The following is a 19,765-nucleotide window of genomic DNA, read 5'->3' on the forward strand; positions in this document are numbered from 1 at the left end:
TTCCTGGTGCTACTTTTTGTTGTTTACCTTCTTGTTTAAGAAACTTCCTGTAGGATGGAATATTTCAATCTCAGATGAAGCTATTACACAATAACCAAGCCGCAGAGATCGGCTGGAACAAGGAACTGGAACAGAGCTAATAGCATTCAAATAGACACCCCTAGTGACCTGTTTTCTCAGCCAGGCCCCACCTCCTAAAGGTATCATAGCACCGCCAGCAGGAGACAACAAACATTCAAAGCATGAGTCTCTAGGGGATGTTTTGGAGTTGAACCATAAAAGTCGGGTGAGTATTCCTTTCAATCTTTTTCTGCTGGCAAGCTTTTCTGAATATAGTCTATTTTTGTTGATCTAAATGAATTGAGATAATTAAAGGACTGTTGATAATAGCATAAACCTTGCTGGAGATGGATCAGATGTATTTTTAGTGTGACAGATTGGAAGGTTCTGCGTTTTACATGGGTGAGGAAAGGAACAGAAAAAATGGAGAATAATTCACAGAGGAACATAGGTCTGGACAGCTAGTGGGGCCGTGTTGAGGTGGACCACACAGTCACTAATAGAACAATATTGCACATCCTCTTGCTAAATACAAGGGTCTTAATACTGTGTCAGATATGTTTTCTCCGTGTATCGAGTTTGTTTTTTCATGTAGCTTCCTTAAATCAATCATTCAACATTAGCTGAGTACTTCCTTTTAAATAAAAGCATCTTTAGAAGGGTGAATTTTTTTAATGAGACAACCAGCAAAAAACAAACAATAACACAACATTGAGAAAACATGAGTGAATAAGGCTTAGTTAACTGCTTGAAGAACAGAACATGTCCAATAAAGAAGTTATATAGGAATGACATGTTGTTTTAATTATGTCATTTAGCATAAATGTAATATGATATGTGTTGCATGTATATATTTATGTATGAAAAATAATAGAAAGTCAGTTTTGTATTTTAATTATATTGAAAATATGTCTAATATTGCACAAAGACCTTTATCAGATATCTAAAAAAAATATATTTTAGTATTTCTTCCCTCTCCTCCCTCTCAATCCCCTCTTCTCTCCTTTGCCGCTTCCCTTTTTCCCTCCCTCTCCCTCTCTAACTTTGGAAGTCTTGCTCTGTAGCTCAGGCTGGCCTTGAACTCACAGTTCCCCTGCAATGGCCTCATGGATGATGGTCCCACAGGTACATGTCTCCATGCATGGACTTGCTTTAATAATTTTTATTTATGCCTGAGCATGATAGGTTCAGGGAGAACCAAGTATTATTCATCCAGGCATGCTAGACATGTTTGGAAAATGAAAGGCATATATTCAATTCTTGTTAGCATTATTGAGCCCTTCTAATAGATTATACACATATTACCTAGTTTAAATTATACAATACCACAATGAGGGAGGTATTATCATTTTGTATACTCATGTGCATGTGTGTGTGTCTAATTGTGGAGGTCAGAAGTCAACACAGGGTTTCTTTTATTGTTCTTATTATTCTTTTAGACAGGCTCTCTAACCATGAGAAAGCTCACTGATTTGCTAGACCGACTGGGATCTGCCTGTCTCTACTTCCTCAGCAGGGGTTACAGATCTGCAGTGTTATGCCTGGCTTTTCCATATACGTTGGGGACTGAAATTCAGTACCCATGCTTGTGTGACAGACACGCTACCCACTGAGCGTTCTTCCCAACTGCTATTTGTTTTATTGTGTCTCACGTGTATGGGGAAACAGGCACAGAGTAGGAAAGACACATGCTAACAGTTACACCTGTACTAAAAGGAGAAGAAGGGACCTCAGCTTGGGCAGCTGATATGGTCTGCAGTACTAACTTTTAGAACAGTGTCCTGACAGCCTCTAGACATGGCATCCCACAAACACATACAGATCAAAGTCATGTCTTTCCACTCAGACATTCGAAATTAGTTTCTTTTTTTAAAAAAATTTTTATTGAGAAAAAAAAAGTTTCCGCCTCCTCCCAGCCTCCCATTTCCCTCCCCCTCCTCCGGCCCTTCTCCTCCTCCCCCACTCCTCTCCCCCTCCCTCTCCAGTCCAAAGATCAGTCAGGGTTCCCTGCCCTGTGGAAAGTCCAAGGTCCTCCCCCCTCCGTCCATGTCTAGGAAGGTGAACATTCAAACTGGCTAGGCTCCCACAAAGCCAGAACATGAAGTAGGATCAAAACCCCGTGCCATTGTCCTTGGCTTCTCATCAGCCCTCATTGTTCGCCATGTTCAGAGAGTCTGGTTTCATCCCATGATTTTTCAGTCACAGTCCAGCTGGCCTTGGTGAGCTCCCAGTAGATCAGCTCCACTGTCTCAGTGGGTGGGTGCACCCCTCGTGGTCCTGACTTCCTTGTTCATGTTCTCCCTCCTTCTGCTCCTCATTGGGACCTTGGGAGCTCAGTCTGGTGCTCCAGTGTGGGTCTCTGTCTCTATCTCCATCCATCACCAGATGAAGGTCCTATGGTGATATGCAAGATATTCATCAGTATTGCTATAGGATAGGGTCATTTCAGGTTCCCTATCCTCAGCTGCCCCAGGAACTAACTGGGGACATTGCCTTGGGCACCTGTGAGCCACTCTAGGTTCAAGTCTCTTGCCAACCCTAAGGTGGCTCCCTTAACTAAGAATTGTGCTTCCGTGCTCCCCTATCCAACCTTCTTTTATCCCAATCATCCTGTTTCCCCAAGCTCCCCCTATCCTCCCCTTCTCACTTTTCTCTCCCCATCTCCCCTTACCCCCATCCCACCCCACCTCCAAGATCCCAATTTTTTGTCCGGCAATTTTGTCTACTTCCCATAGCCAGGAGGATAACTATATGTTTTTCTTTGGGTTCACCTTCTTGTTTAGCTTCTTTAGAATCACAAATTATAGACTCAGTGGCCTTTATTTGTGGATCAATTTGATGTTCTGTATGCTGAACACAAATGTGGCAACAACTGACAAGATTTTGTAAACTATTTGGGAATAAAATTCTGTACAGCACATTTCATGACCGTGTGAGCATAAAAATAAGTATGCTTTTTCTTCAGCATTCACAATGACTCTCAGACATTGACCTCATAAAGGATTTGGGAGGAGTCTTGCTTATCCAATAAGCAATTGGACATTTACTTTGATACTCCCAAGAAATCCAATCTCAGTATTTTAAAACCCCACCTATTAATCCTCCAGAAGTTCCCACTCGCAACATCCACAAACTGGCCAAGAATGAACCTAGTTGCCATCTCTACCCTCCCTCACTCAAGCAAAGTCGATTTATGGGACAATGAAATCCATCTGCTTCAGTTTTTTTCTTGTTTTCTATTGCTTACCACCTCCCCACACTTAACACATTTCCCACAATATTACTTTGCCTAAAGCATAGCTCTTGTCTGTCCCTTCCCTATTTAAATCCACGGATGGCAATGGACAGCCTTACTCAGGCTGCTGGCTTCTTCACGCTGGCCTGCTGTGCCTCTTTCCCTGCCTTCCACTCTTCACGGCCCCTCTGCTGGGTGGATGCTCACTCCAGCCTTGCCCACAAAGATTTCCAGACCAGAGCCCGAGACATCGGGAAGCATTTGAATAAATAATGCACGCTCAAGGTTCTGTCATTTGTGCTTATCTCTATAATTTATTTCTGTGGCTCTAAGTCTAAAACAGTGGTGGGAAGTGAAGAAAAACACAGTGTAATTAGTACAGGGTTAGGAGGAACATGGGGTGCACAGCGTAAAAAGGGAGTCGGGGAAGCAGCAGGGGAGAAGATGATCCCGTGATTGACATCTCAGCCTGACCCGGAGGAGAAGCATGAGTTACTGAGACAAAAGGAGGAAAAGCTCTTGTCTGACAATCTCTAGGGGCAAGGTTGGCGTGAATCTCCTGCTATCAAATGGCAAAGTGAAGATAGTAGAGGGAGATGAGAATTTACAGTTAGTGGCTGCTAGTTCAGGGCCAGCCTCCATATGGCTTGAGCTTGCTGGGAACCCACAGGTCCCTGCCTTGGCCTCCCACGTTTGCTAGCACGCTTCTGTGCCTTCTCACGTGGTACCACTCAAGTGTGGTTAAAACGGAGACTGTGCAAGAAAATTGAAGAAATAGCCAAAAGTTGCTTAAGGCAAACACAACAATCACGGTCTACGACTTCCTGTAAACCGCAGGTCTCAATGTATAAGTAGTTCATTTGGTCAGGATGGAACTCTCTCTGTCATACTCCCCTCCTCTCCTTTGGGGACTATCATTATTGGGCTTTCATCCAATAGTTGGGCTCATAGTAGGCGTCCTTTGCTCCCATCTTGACTCCTGAAAACAACAGTTACTTTAGAACAACATAATTGTTTGATTCATTTAGTCTGTGATATAGCATAAAAAAATCTCCTATGAATAAAATGAAATAAAATATATTAAAATAATTTAGTTCTACGTTGAAAAGAACTATCCAATTCATAACAGCAACTAACGATGGAATATTTTCATAATTATTTCTTTATTAGTCAAAAATATTCCTTTCTCTCTTAATAACTCCAGTTGTGAAGAAAATGCTTTTATTTTGTATAATTTCCGTATCGTTAATATTTGAGGATAAGTCATAGATGGCCTTTAAGTTAAATAATGTTCAGACACGAGATTACACTTAGGAAATTAATTAGCCTGCTAAGCATTGCTTAGAGCGCTTTAAAGAAGTCTAATTTATACACGCTGCTGACCCTGCAAAGGCTATCCACGTCTCCAGTTTGCTCTATGGACACAACACTTGCTGGGCCCTGAAGCCAGTATTTAGGAGCCTGGAAATGCCCTGGGATCAGAATAGCTGCAGTGTGCAAATCAATGGACTGTGGCTGATTCTTTCATCTCTCCGAAGGGAAAGTGAGCTTGGGAGAGCCCGCTAAGCACCTTGTATCGGGCTGTCACCCTCGATGCACCTTGGCTATCCTGGCTGCCCGCGAAAGGAGAAGATGGGAAACAGAAAGTGTATCATTTCATTCACACAGACTTGTTCTGGAAGTGTGGCTGTGATATGATTTCTGTCAGAAGCAATCTGCTCGATTCACCTCTGTTTTTGCTTGGGAACACAGCGCGGCCTGTGTGTTTGCTAACCCTAGGTGCGCGGATGCGCTGCCTTGTCAAGCTGCATTTGTCTCCATTGCCTACCTGCTCGTTGAGCGGAGCTCAGCCTCGCTGCGGTGGCAGGGAGAGCCTTAAGGCTGCGCAGCGCCTGTCTCTTCATGTAATTAACTGTAGCCCCAGATAGAGAACAAAACAGAGATTTTGTGCTGGGAAAGGGTAATGTGTCTAGACAGGACTTTCTAAGCAGTGAAAAGATTTGTTAGCGTTTCTGTTCAAACAGAAGAACATAGTTTTTGCCTCAAAATATTCTGAAGGCAGTGTCGGTTTGCTTCCTAAAAGCAAAGGAAATTTTGGAAAAACCTACTTAATGTGGCTTAAAAGCATCTTCAAAATCCTTCATGATAATGTTAACCTTAATATGCTTTGAAGATAGGGAGCAGAAAGAATCTTCCTCAAATGCAGCCCTGGTTATTGTGTAAAGTGCTAAAAGGCTAAAGGGGCTGATTAACATAGGGGTATTTGAGTCAATATTGACAGATAAACGATCAATAAAAGACAGATGAGAGAAGTCCTCTTTATAGTAGAGTGTTAACTGATTGGTTCTGAGGGAGGATGAATTTAGGAAATCACCATTTATGCTGTGTCTACCAATAGGTGACGCAGAATTCACTAATGAATGTTACTGAGCGTTCATACACAGAGCCTCACAGTATCTCGGCACAGTCTTTATGCATCTGTGCCCTAGTGATTCTGGGTGAAGGACTTTGAGAAGCTTGTTGATGCAGGTTTTCTATGCTTGAAAATGTATCAACACTATCCTCCCCCCCAAATAGAATTCACACATTGTTTTTGGCTTCATCCTAAGTCATCAAAACACAAGTCAGTTTGGTTGCTGTTGTTTTTATCAAAACCCTACACAGACATGGCTTCTTTTTTAACCCGGCATTAGGAATGTTCATGCTGCCTACCAATGTGACTCGCCAGCCGCCAACACCTCATTACTATAGTAAACCACCCAATCAGCACCTGCTTTGATGGGGAGGAGGGCATCTGGCATGGTTACAGTTCAGACTCACTGAGATCCACCAAGATTTCCAAGTCCAACGCAAACATCTGTCTGTGAGCTTAAAGTTCCATTTGACGTCATAGAAAAGAACACTGACCTCTAGGGAAAGAGGGTTTGTCGTTGTTTCTGTGTCATTCTTGGTAAGTTTCCTTTGAAGACGTACACCAGTGGCCATGCCAGTGGAGCAGTGGGTGGCAACTGAAGTTCCAGCTGTCAGCCCTCCAGGAGGAAACTCTCTGACAGGCCAATCTTGGTTAGGCAAGGCCGCGGGATTGCAGACCCCGGGATGTCTTTTGCTTCTGCTGTGCCTTCACGTGTTGGCTGCAGCTCTGTTTCTCTGGTCTCTAGCTAGCGTGAGTAGGATGTGGGGAGATCTCCTCTGCCTGTAATATAGTGTGTTTATCTCTTGGAAACATTCCATTCTACTGGGCATTTTCACCTGTGGATTGTCAAGAAGAGGACTTCTCCCTAAGCTGTCCTGTCTAATTTGATAATAATAATAGCAGCCTATGCAGAGTTTTGATGGATAACAATAAATATAAAAATATGTTTCACAGCAAAGGCCTGTGAATTTTGCTTTAGGAGCTGCTCAGGTTAAAGAATGAAAGGAAAACATTTGAGTCCAGGAGCCAGGATGGTTCTAATTCCCTTAATGCTGAAAAGAGGCAGTCGTGTGCCATTAGCTAAAACAAAGCTTCAAAATAACTTCAGGTTGGGCCAGATGCGTTGCTAATAGTTTTAAGATAAAAAAAAAAAAACCCAGAAAATGAGCTAGATCACAAGGACACATAGCTGAGCTGTCTAACTCATTAGGCTAGGGTTGAAAATACAAAACGATCTGACTGTTGCTAGCTCTCCTTGCTAAGTCTGGTTAATAATGAAAGGTGATTAATTTCTTGCACCAATCCCTGCCCTCAACTTTTGCTGTTGATGAATGGGTGCGCATCCTGGAGACTAACAGTTCAGCGGACCAACAGGTTTTTATGTATAAAAGTTGAGGTTTGTGTCTCCTTTAAAATTTCTTGTAAGATTACCTTTCATCATGAAATGATTGATTCTTTCTTTGTAACCACAGCTCACAACCTGCCAATGCAAGAGTTGACTGAGAAAAATGCCTCTTGCTTGCTCATGATCTAGATATATTGTATGTGCAATATTGGGATGACTCTGTTTTTAATCATGTAAGAGAGACGAAAAACATGTTTTTACCTATAATCATTCACGTGAGAAATGGAATGAAACCTGCCTGTCACTCCTTCGCTGTCTGAAAGATTCTGTTGGGATATATAAGCTGTAGAAGACATGAGTTGGAGAGAGAACAGAGAATAAAGAAGGAGAATAAACCAAGAGAGTGAGTGTTTCTTTTCCTAAACTTCCCTCAGAAAGAAAAGTCTAGCTTACACTGACTCCATGGATTCCTCTCAAAATCGTGTGCTGCTGGAGGTTGGCCTCCCAGACAGTGGTGGATGTAGAAGGGAAAGTATGCTCACCTCAGAAGATGCTGTTGTGTAGCCATAGTAACTCCAAACTGCTTATGAGAAAGAGACTAAAATATTGTAATAAAGAGTAAAAACAGGATCGAAGACAATTAGCCTAAGTTTTCTTAGATATTTTTGATCTTGATTTAATATAGAAAATGTGACGGTGAATAGATTCATAATTTAACACAGTAGAATTAAGCAATCCAGTGTGTATGTGGAAGAGTCATCACTAACCGAGTGAGCAAGGGCACTAGCATGTGTCTCTCACTGATAAGTGGTGATGGGTGTGAGCACCCTGCATGCTGGATAGACAGGTCCTCTTAGCGAGAGCTGTTGTATGTGGCCAAGCATGTCCTTCCGGCTGGCAATGAATGAGATTGGGTTCACTTCACAACTAAGAGAACAATGAGTCCTTAAGCTTCAGTCCTCTGTGGCTTAATCTGCCTTGCCAGTGTTATAAGACTATCTCTGTGTCTTCTTAAGACAGCTTGTTATCATTCATGAGATTGAGATATATACATATTATATCACGAAGTATTTTGAGTTCTCATGCTTAGGAAAATCCATTATCCCCGTTTACTATGAAGACTGAAGAGGTATATAGGAGTCATAGTGTCTAAAGTCTTCATTGAAATTCTGAGGAAATTGAATCCCAGGGGTTCCCCAGCTATTGGGTTGTGGGTAGGACTAGAAATCATAGTTAATTCTTGGTTTCCAAGCTCATGTTGGGTTCACAGGTTGTCACATTGATAACAATAAAGAATTTGTTCACTATCCTGGAAATGAAAGCACAATATCTTTTAATTAGACCACCCATGGAAATTAAATTGTAAGCAATATTTTAAAATATCTTCGTTTATGTAATTTTGGATTCACAGAATTGTAAAGGTGGTATGGGTTCCTTATATCTTTTCATGAAAACTCAGAAAGCAGTGAAAATACAATAGTGTTAATTGTGGACTTTATAATTTTAATAGTTTAGTTTTTCAAATGATTTAATTTGTTACTGTTGTATATGTGAGATGATGTCTCACTGTTCTAGTCAGGCCCTGACCACCGGACCCTTCTGCCTCAGTGTCCCTAATGATAGGATTACAGGTGTATGATCCTATGTCAAGCAAATTTCTTTTTCTGCTTTTAGGCCCCATACACACATATGACACACTACTTTTACTATCCATATTTTCTTAATCTCTTCTAATCTACTGTAATTTATCAACAATTTGTCTTCCCTTGCCCCTTTGATAATGGTCAGATGTTGTATAGAATGCCCTTCTATGTGAGTCTACTAGAAAACCTTTTCATGGTTACACCGAAATGATGGATTAGAGACAATACATTAGAGACATATTAGAGACATATGTGCCATTCTCATTGTAGTATGTGATGGTGGATGCCCTATATTGGCGTCACATCTCTGAGAGATGTTTGCTTTGATCTTGGTTTGCATGGTGTCTGTCTCCCCTTCCCACTCTGAACTTAACTTCTCCTTTGCCACATTTGCTTAAAACAGGCCGTTCAGCCCACTTTCCAGCTAAGAGGAACTTGGATGAAGCTCCTAGGGACTTGAGCAAGAATTTGCTAATGTTAGTTAAGATCTCCTCTGCAAGTTTTGCCCGTTAGCTGAGTGTTCATCACTGTGTTTCACAATGATTAGTTAAGTCCAAGGCTAATTTAACTACCATTATTTTTTGTATTTATTAATTAGATTATTTTGTTAAGGAAGATATACTTATCTCCACTCATTTACTTGAACAGTTTATTATTTATATCCAAACGATTTGCATTTACTCTTTGAGAGATAATCTAATACTATAATTACTCTGATTTGCTCAGGTTGCAAAAGGTGTTAGCCCCTGGGAGCTGCTTTATGTTGGATTCTATTCCTTTTGATGCTCATTGTACTTTCCCTCTCTTCTATTTGAGATCATTCTTTTTTCAGATACTACAAGCTGCTTAGGTCCATCTCATATGTTCCCTGCTACAACAGTAGGATTCACCATTTTGCCAATAAATTTTCTGGTTTGTTTTACTGGAAAAAAAACTATTTAGAAACTACACTCTGAACAGTGAACGTGCTCATTGCTACTGGAGTACATTTCTCTTAGACCTTAGACAGAAACACACATACACACACACTTTGTAAGTGTGTACATTTAGGTTTATTTCTGTGTCTATGATAGCATAATCATGAATTCATACTGCTATGTTTGACTCTAATCCAGCAACTCAGGGGCCTATTCTAACTCGTGTTATTTGGGAAATTATTTGTGACCTTTTCCCCTGACAATTGAGCAAGAAGTTAGCTATATGCTTTGATTGCTGTGCTTGTGGTAAATACATTCCGTCCTGTCCTTTAACTGCATCCTATTCTGTCGATTATGTGCCTCTTCAGTCAGACTTGAATCCAGACCCACATTGCTCTTACACAGAACTCTACTCTGGCTAGTCTGGTTTCTTTGATGTTCTAAATAAATTTAGAAGCAGTTTGTCAAGATCCTCAAAAATATTTGAATTTTTATTCTAATTGACATCATATTGACTCTGTAGATCAAATTGTAAAATAATCAGCACTTAGCAATGTTAACTTGTCTCACTCATAAATATGTTGTATCTTTTCATTTACTTAGATCACTTCTTCTACTGGTGTTTTGTAATTTTCATCGTATAAACACTGCATAAATTTTAAAAGATGTGTTTGTAAGTATTTTATCTTAATATTCTGTGTGATTGCGAGTGAGCTATTCAGTTTGAAATCAGTTTTTCACTGCTGGTCTGTAGGAATATAGTTGGCTTTCATTCTTGATCATGTCTTGCAACCCTGTGAACTCTTGCTAGCTCCAGAAGCTCTGTTGCAGATTCTCTAGTTTTCCATGTAAACTTCCTTGCTGTCTGTGGGAAGGGATCATCAGGTCTTCTAAAATGTTTACCTCTCATACCCGTCTCCCACTGGCCTTAGAAAAGCAACCCCAGTGCCGCACTGGGTAGTAACAATGAGGGAAGAAATCGGTTTCAGCTTTGATGTTAGGGGAAGATCATCACATTCCGGACCAGAGTATGATGTTAGCTCTAGATTTTGTCGTTATGATAATAACATATGATAAATAATTCTCATCCTATTTCTATTTTGTTAAAAACTTTTATCCTGCATGAATTTAGAATTTTAATGGTTTAGAAAACAATTTTATTGTATTTACTTATTTTATTTACTTACTGTGTGTATGGCATGTGCACTGTCATGTATGGGACACAGATGGAGGTTAGAAGACAACTTACAGGAGTCTGTTCTCTCCATGCACCGTGTGGGTCTTGGGGATCAAGATCAGATCCCAGGCTTGGCAACAAGTTTCTCTATCCACTAAATCATTTCATTAGACCCTCAAGTTGAGACAGTATAGCACGTTTCTCTTATTAGTCTAATACAGAAAATTACGCCAACTGTGGTAGTTTGAATGTAATTAACTCCCCATAAGCTCCTGGGGAATGACACTATTGGGAGATGTGGCTTTGCTGAAGTAGGTATGGCCCTGTTAGAGAAAGTGAGTTACTGTGGAGGTGGCTCTGAGGTCTCATATATGCTCAAGCCACACCTAGTGGCTTAGCTCATGTCTTATTGCTGCCAATCAAAATGTAGGACTCTCAGCTCCAAAACTATGTCTGCCTGCATGTCACCAAGTCCCACCATGAGGATAATGGACAAAACCTCTGAAACTGTAAGCCCCCACATTAAATGTTTTCCTTTATAGGAGTTGATGTGGTCATTGTGTCTCTTCAAAACAATACTAACCCTAACTAAGATGCTGACTCTCAGTGTTGAATCAGGATTCCTATAGTGAATCATATCTTACAGAAATTTTGATCACCACTTCCCTTTTAAACATCTGGATCTGCTTCTCAGTTTTTTGTTGAAGATTTTTCCATTTTGCATCTCTGTCCATGTTGGTCTTCAGTTTTCTGAGATTTTGTTTTGCTTGTTTGTTTTTCGTTCCTTTTGCATTTTGAGACAGGGTCTCACTGAGTTGTACAGGTAGTCTTGACTTCCATAGCCCAGGCAGGCATTGAACTTGGGGTTGTTCTGCCTTAACTTCCCAAGCAGCAGGGATGTTTTCTGTTCTTTGAAGATCCTTGCTGAGATTTGGGATTGAGATGATGCTGGCCCTTAGAGACTATATAGGAAGTTTTTTTTTATCACCTTTAATTTTCTGAAAAAGATGATAGCATTGGAGCAGTATTTGGTAGATTTTGAAGTCCTATGAGTTGATTTTTTTTTTCATTTACCAGGAGTGCTCACTGCCTTAAGTAGAGATATGAATGCTGTGTATTTCGTCTTGAATGAGTTCCATGGTTTATGTTATTCATTTAGCTGGCACATCCCGTCTAAATTGTCAGATTCATGGCTGTAGAGCTTCACAGTGTGTATTTACACTTTCAGTGTCTGTAGGATTAACAGCTGTGCAGCCACTTAACGTGTGATATTTTTGTGTATTAATTTTTCTTGTTAGTCTAACTAGACATGCGCTGCTTTTAGAATGAGGCTTTTACCTCATTCATTTTTTTTTTCTGTTATTTCGTTGGTCCGTGCCCTAATTTTTATCATTTCCCATATCTGCTTGCTTGGAATTAATTTGCTCTTCTTTTTATAGTGTCTTAATTTGGAAGACTTAATTATTTACCCTATTTTTCTTTAGAAATATAAACATTGAATGCTATTAATTTCTCTCAGATTTTCTCTTTATTATTTGTGTTTTCGACACTTGACGTTTTTATTTTCATTTAATCATCTCATCTAAAAATTTTTATTAGCTTGAAATATTTTACTTCAAAATATTTTAAAGTTTCTTTTGACACTTTTTCTTTAATCTGTAAATTCTTTAGAAGAAAAATGCAAACTGTGTTGTGAAGGTACAGCATTTAATATGGATTTTTGGCACTTGGTAGTTTTTAGACAACTAAATAATATTTTTATGTGGAATGCCATCTTAGCTTTTAATAAATAAAACATTATTTATGAATCCTTCTTGAAAAAAATCAAAGTTAACTTACCTGACAAAAATAAATGATCAAATTTGCTCATTCAATTCAATTCACTATGAGCAGTGCATTACACTTTAAATGAAATTCAGACTCAGCCTCCATCTTCTTAATATTCCTGTGTATGACGGGGGTTCTGTTATATTCTTTGTAGCAAGACTAACACTGACAATCAAGCAGTAACATTATCCCTAACTCCATTGTAGTAATATGAGCCTTGGGCTGTGTCCCCGGCACCCGGCCGCCGGCATGGCTAGCTTATGCCCCAAAATAATTACACAGAAACTGTATTCTTTTAAACACTGCCTGGCCCATTAGTTCTAGCCTCTTATTGGCTAGCTCTTACATATTGATCTAACCCATTTATAATAACCTGTGTAGCCTACGAGGTGGCTTACCAGAAAAGATCTTAACTTGTGTCTGTCTCAGGTGGGAGAATCATGGTGACTGCTTGACTCGGCTTCTTTCTCCCAGCATTCTGTTCTGTTTACTCTGCCTACATAATTTTCTGTCCTATCAGGCCAAGCAGTTTTCTTTTTTTTTTTAATTTATTTATTTTATTATTTATTTATTTATTTATTAAGGATTTCTGCCTCCTCCCCGCAACCGCCTCCCATTTCCCTCCCCCTCCCCCGATCAAGTCACCCTCCCTCATCTGCTCGAAGAGCAATCAGGGTTCCCTGACCTGTGGGAAGCCCAAGGACCGCCCACCTCTATCCAGGTCTCCTAAGGTGAGCATCCAAACTGCCTAGGCTCCCCCAAAGCCAGTATGTGCAGTAGGATCAAAAACCCTCTGCGATTGTTCTTGAGTTCTCAGTATTCCTCATTGTCCTCTATGTTCAGCCAGTCCGGATTTATCCCATGCTTTTTCAGACCCAGGCAAGCAGTTTTCTTTATTTAACCAATGAAATTAATACAAAACAGAAGACTCTCCCCCATCACTCCATACATTGTCTTAGTGACCGCACCACCTCTTGCTTTAGGACTTTTGCTGTTTCAGTCTTCTTGGAGATTAACACATTTGTCTTCATCAGGCAAGTACATCTCAGCCTAAGGATGCTCCACGAGTCTTTAAAGCACACTTCTGGGAACTGCCAGGACATGAATCATCCATTCACCGTGGAGCAAGGGTGGGCTAAGAGCCTGGGTTGTGGCTGAGCAGTCACTGGGAGGCTGCCCTCCTTCAGAGTTGACTGTAGCCTGGGCGAGTTTGGAGACTTACCTCAAGCAGGCAGAGTTTGAGAAATCAGGTTGGTCCCTGTCTTGGTCTGTGTTATCTCACTTAGCCTGGGTTTAAAGGTTCCCTGGAGGTCAGGATTTTATCCCATGAGTAGCCTGTCTCACTTTGTTGTTGGTCATGAGGTTTTCTTCACAATGAATTGACCATTATTCCGATGGTCACCCTGACAGGGTTTTGATCTTTTTGGATGTAATATTTATAACTCTAACACACAAGTAAATTTGGATTAAAAGGACAATGTATCATTTTATTTTAAGTGAGCTGATGTTTGCCATTTTCATTTCACAGTTAAAATATATTCAGCTGAGGTGGAATTTTGTTGTTTGTTTGCTTGCTTGTTTGTTGTTGGAGATAGGTCTCACTGTGTAGCTTTGATTGATTTGGAACTCATTATTAGATCAGCATGGCCTCAGCTCACAGAAATCCATTTACCTCTGTCTCCCAAGTCCTGGGATTAAAGATACGCTTCACTGTGGTGAGCCTCAACTTAGATCTTATAAAAGTAAGCATAATTTTATTTATGTTTTTCTTCTGGATCCCTAAAGGAAGGCATTTTATAATGCATTATATTTGTGTAAGTAAGATGAAAAGCATATCTTTTAAATTTTATTTTTAATTTTTTTTGCAATAATATTCAGTAGTGTAGAAGAAGTCCAGGTATCTCTTGCTGAATGAATAATACAGAGACCAGTGTACTGTTTTCTTCTTGTTTTGTCCAAACTCTTCATTATAGTAAGTTTGAATTATTAACCTCCTAAAGTTAAAAAAAGTTTTTCTAGTATCATATTTATATGAGAAAATTGATTTTTCCATTCATATTCTGTAGAGAAAAGTTACTTGGATATTTGTTGGAAAAATATTTTCCAAACACACCTCTCTTGGAACTATGCCTAGCAAGTCTTCAAATCCCCGTGAGACAGCTTCAAGACAGGTTTGTTTGGAAAATATTTTTATGCCGGAGAAGACAGAGGCACCAGGAGAAAATGGGGAGGAGGTTTCCACCACTGGGTTACTGTGGCAAGTTTAATGACCTCTGCAATGAGTGACAGTCAGACAGCCAGGTCCACACCTCCTGCTTCCAGCCCTCCTGATTTGTGCTCTGGGCCTTCCGTCTTTCTTTCCAGTTATCATTACTATGTGTATTATTGTGTTTTGATACTCATCTGCCTAATGCTGGCCCTTCCGTGACTGCGCCTCCCTCCTCCTCAAGGAGCAAGGCAGCTTGCTCATGCGTTCTTCTGTCTGCTCTCGAAGGTCTGAGCTTTCATTACAGCCAAGCACCTGCTGCTTCAGGCCTGCCTCCTCCGGGTTTCAGGGATGTCCTTAGTCTTCCCTCAGCAAGCCCATTTGTCATCTGCCTCATCCTTGGCAGCACCTATTCTTATACCAGTGATATTACAGCTTGCTCACATCAGCTTCCCCTCGGATTCTCACTTAAGTGTGCCTGTATTATCCTAAAGAGCTTCCCACCCCAGAGTTATTTTCGAATGGCACAATTTCAAGTCCACTGGCCCGGAAAATGTCACAAGAATGGAAAGTTCTCACCCATGCCACTTGCTTGAAAGTAGGTTTGCCTCGCTGCACTAACGCAGTTAATGTTAGTGAAACTGTCTACCCGTGGCATGTCCCTACTCAATAACCGCTGAAGTATAGCTCTCCCGTGCAAACAGCTTAATGCCATTAGTGAGAACCAAATAAACATGGAACTGTACATATGAACACATGCGTTTTGGTATGACTGTGACCCTCATGTCCTCGGTCCTCTTTAGCCTGAAGTCAAAATAAGGTCACCCAGCAAATGCTCGTGTTTCCTGGCTAAGGGCCTCACCTGCATAGTTCCCCAACCTTTTGTCTGTCATAAGATCATTCCCTAGGTCACCTGGGTTGTTCCTGATGTTTCCTAGTATGTGTGGGCAGTCATCTGGTGGTAGCCTGGTCCTCTGTGAGAGCAGGACTCAGAAGGAAGATGTCCACTCCCCTTCTGAGGAAGTCCCTCCTTCACACCTGATTGCATGATAGATTTGGGGGCTGGCTGGAGGACTCATACTTGATACCTTTTTCTCATTTCCATTATCTTACACTCAAGTGCACACACATTCACACCAGCCATGCTCAACTATTCAAACAAGAGACCCAGGTCTTCTTTGTGCCTCCTCTTCCCACCAGTCACAACTTCCTGTCCATCAAAACCCAAATGCCTAAAGGTTTTCTACTTCACCTTATAAGATTAATTGCAATCTAGGTTTTCTTTTTCATTTTACAGCAACCAATTTTAGTAAATTGATTCTTTATAAGATAGGAAATAACATGAATGTACAATATTATGTATTACTCAAATAATTTTTCCAAGATTTATTTTATTGGATATGTTTAAACAGAAATAATTTATGCTACCTGGTTCTATAGAATTGAAAGGTACGAATATGCTAATTCCTGCTGTGTCAGTGCTGAAGAGAACACATAGCATTTTTTACTGTCTCTTTATAGATTTTTTATTATTTTTCATTTTTTAAAAAATTTTAATTGTTTTATCGAGCTATGTATTTTTCTCCACTTTCCTCCCCTTCTACCCTCTCCCATGGTTCCCATGACCCCGATTTACTGAGTAGACCTTGTCTTTTTCTACATCCCATGTAGATTAGATCCATGTATATCTATTTTAGGGTTCTGGAATTGTGAGTTGTAGGCTGGCTTTTCTTTGCTTTATGTCTAGAAGTCACTTATGAGTGAGTACATATGATATTTTTCTTTCTGGGTCTGGGTTACCTCACTCAATATGATGTTTTCTAGATCCATCCATTTGCCCACAAATTTCAAGATGTCATTATCTTTTTCTGCTGTGTAGTATTCCATTGTGTAAATGTACCACATTTTCCTGTTCCATGCTTTGCTCAAGGGGCATTTAGGTTGTTTCTAGGTTCTGGCTATGACAAATAATGCTGCTATGAACATAGTTGAGCACATGTCCTTGTAGTATGATTGAGCATCCTTTGGGTATATACCCAAAAGTGGTATTGCTGGGTCTTGAGGTAGGTTGTTTTCTAATTTTCTGAGAAATTGCCATATTGATGTCTAAAGGGGCTGTACCAGTTTGCATTCTCACCAGCAATGCATGAGCGTTTGCTTTACCCCATAACCTCTCAGCATAAGTTGTCATCAGAGTTTTTTATCTTGGCCAATTTTACGGGTGTAAGATGGAATCTCAGAGTTGTTTTGATTTGCATTTCTCTGATGGCTAAGGATGTTGAGCATTTCCTTAAGTGTCTTTCAGTCATTTTAGATTCATCTGTTGAGAGTTCTCTGTTTAGGTCTGTACCCCATTTTTAAAATTAGATTATTTGTTCTTTGGATGACAAGTTTCTTGAGTTCTTTGCATATTTTAGAGATCAGTCTTTTGTCTGATGTGGAGTTGGTGAAGATCTTTTCCCATTCTGTAGACTATTGTTTTGTCTTGTTGGCTGTGTCCTTTGCTTTACAGAAGCTTCTCAGTCTCAGAAGGTCCCATTTATTAATTGTTTTCTCAGTGTCTGTGCTACTGGGGTTATATTTAGGAAGTGGTCTCCTGTGCCAATTCATTTAAATGTATTTTCCACTTTCTCTTCTATGAGGTTCAGTGTGGTTGGCTTTATGTTGAGGTCTTTGATCCACTTGGACTTGAGTTTCGTGCGTGATGATAGTTATGGATCTATTTTCATTCTTCTACATGTTGATATCCAGTTTTGTCAGCACCATTTGTTGAATATGCTTTCCTTTTTCCATTTGATTTTTTTGCTTCTTTGTCAAAAATTAGGTGTTTGTAGGTATGTGGATTGATATCTGTGTCTTCAAGTTGGTTCCATTGTTCCTCCTGTCTGTTTTTATGCCAATACCAGGCTGTTTTCAGTACTGTAGCTCTGTAGTAGAGTTTGAAGTCAGGGATTGTGATGCCCTTAGAAGTTCCTTTATTGTATAAAATTATTTTGGCTTCCTCAGTTCTTTTGTTTTTCCTTATGAAGTTGAGTATTGTTCTTTTGAGGTCTGTGAGGGATTTTGCTAGGATTGATGGGCATTGCATTGAATCTGTAGATTGCTTTTGGTAAGATTGCCATTTTTACTATGTTAATTTTATCTACCCAAGAGAATGGGAGATCTTTTCATTTTCTGGTGTCTTCTTCAGTTTCTTTTTCAAAGATTTGAAGTTCCTGTCATACAGGTCTTCCACTTGTTTGGTTAGAGTTACTCCAAGATATTCTATGTTATTTGTGCCTGTGGTGAAGAGTGATGTTTCTCTGATTTCTTTCTCAGCTTATTTATCATCTGTGTAAAGAGAGGCTACTGATTTTTTCAAGTCAATCTTGTATCCTGCTACGTTACTGAAAGTGTTTATGAGTTATAGAAGTTTCTTGGTAGAATTTTTGAAGTTGCTTATGTAAACTATCATATCATCAGCAAATAGTGAGAATTTGACTTCTTATGTTCAGATTTTTATCCCCTTGATCTCCTTTTGGTGTCTTATTTCTCTAGCTAGATCCTCAAGTACTATATTGAGTAGCTATGGAGAGAGTGGACAACATTGTCTTGTTCCTGACTTCAGTGGGATTGCTTTGAGTTTCTCTCCATTTAGTTTGATATTGGCTGTTGGCTTGCTGTATATTGCCTTTATTATGTTTGGGCTTGTTCCTTGTATCCCTGCTCTCTCCAAGACCTTTATTATGAAGGAATGCTGTATTTTGTTGAAGGCTTTTTCAGAATCTAATGAGATGATCATGTGTTTTTTTTTCGGTTTGTTTATATGGTGGATTACATTGACAGATTTTTGTATGATGAACCATCTCTACATTTCTGGGATGAAGCCGACTTGATCATGGTGGATGATTTTTCTGATGTGTTCTTAGATTCGGTTTGCCAGTATTTTATTGAGCAATTTTACATCAGTGTTCATGAGTGAGATTAGTTGGTAATTGTTTTCTTAGTAATTTATTTGTGTGGTTTAGGTATCAGTGTAATTATAACCTCATAAAAAGAGTTTGGCAATGTTCCTTCTGCTTCTGTTGTGTGGAACAATTTGAGGTATATTGGTAGTAGTTTTTCTTTGAAAATCTTATAGAATTCTATGCTAAAACCATCTGGTCCTGGGCTTTTTTCAGTTGGGAGAATTTTGATGATTGTTTCTATTTCTTTAGCAGTTACAGGTCTGTTTGCTTATCTGGTCTTGATTTAATTTTGGTCAGTGATATTTATCCAGAAAGTTGTCCATTTCCTTCAAATTTTTCAATTTTGTAGAGTACAGGTTTTTGAAATATGATCTAATGATTTTCTAGATTTCCTCCATGTCTGTTGTTATGTCCCCCTTTTCATTTCTGATTTTGTTAATTTAGATATTCTCTCTTTGTCTTTTGGTTAGTTTGAATAAAGGTTTGTTTATTTTGTTGATTTTCTCAAAGAACCAACTCTTTATCTCATTGATTCTATTGTTTTCTTTGTTTCTATTTTGTTGATTTCAGCTCTCAATTTGATTATTTCCTGCCATCTAGTTCTCTTGGGTGAGTCTGCCCTTTTTGTTCTAGTTTTCAACTAGAACTAGTTTTGTTAACTCACTAGTGTGGGGTTTTTCCAGCTTCTTTATGTAGGCTTTTAATGTAATGAACTTTCTGCTTTTATTGTATCCCACAAATTTGGGTATGTTGTATTTTCATTAACTTTTAGGAAGTCTTTAATTTCTTCCTTTATTTCTTCCTCAACCCATTGATGATTCAGGTGAGAATTGTTTAATTTCCATGTGTCTGTGGACTTTCTGGAATTAGTGTTGCTTTTGAATTCTATTTTAAGCCATGTTGATATGATAAGATACATCGGTTTATTCCATTTTTTTTGTATCTGTTGAGGTTTGCTTTGTTACATAGTATGTGGTCAATTTTTGAGATGTTTC

At 39.5% G+C, this 19,765-nt stretch overlaps 1 protein-coding gene across 1 annotated transcript in view; it reads left to right on the forward strand.

Moving 5' to 3' along the window:
* Positions 1-229: 229 nt before the first annotated feature.
* Positions 230-19,765, forward strand: part of LOC142844963 (doublecortin domain-containing protein 1-like) — a 152,406-nt gene continuing 132,870 nt past the window's right edge. The window contains exon 1 of the mRNA XM_075963735.1: positions 230-286. The gene's annotated coding sequence lies outside the window, so the exon portion shown is untranslated. The remainder of the gene's footprint in view (positions 287-19,765) is intronic.

The sequence above is a fragment of the Microtus pennsylvanicus genome, chromosome 2 (assembly GCF_037038515.1).
Source record: "Microtus pennsylvanicus isolate mMicPen1 chromosome 2, mMicPen1.hap1, whole genome shotgun sequence".
In the NCBI taxonomy this organism is placed as follows: domain Eukaryota; kingdom Metazoa; phylum Chordata; class Mammalia; order Rodentia; family Cricetidae; genus Microtus; species Microtus pennsylvanicus.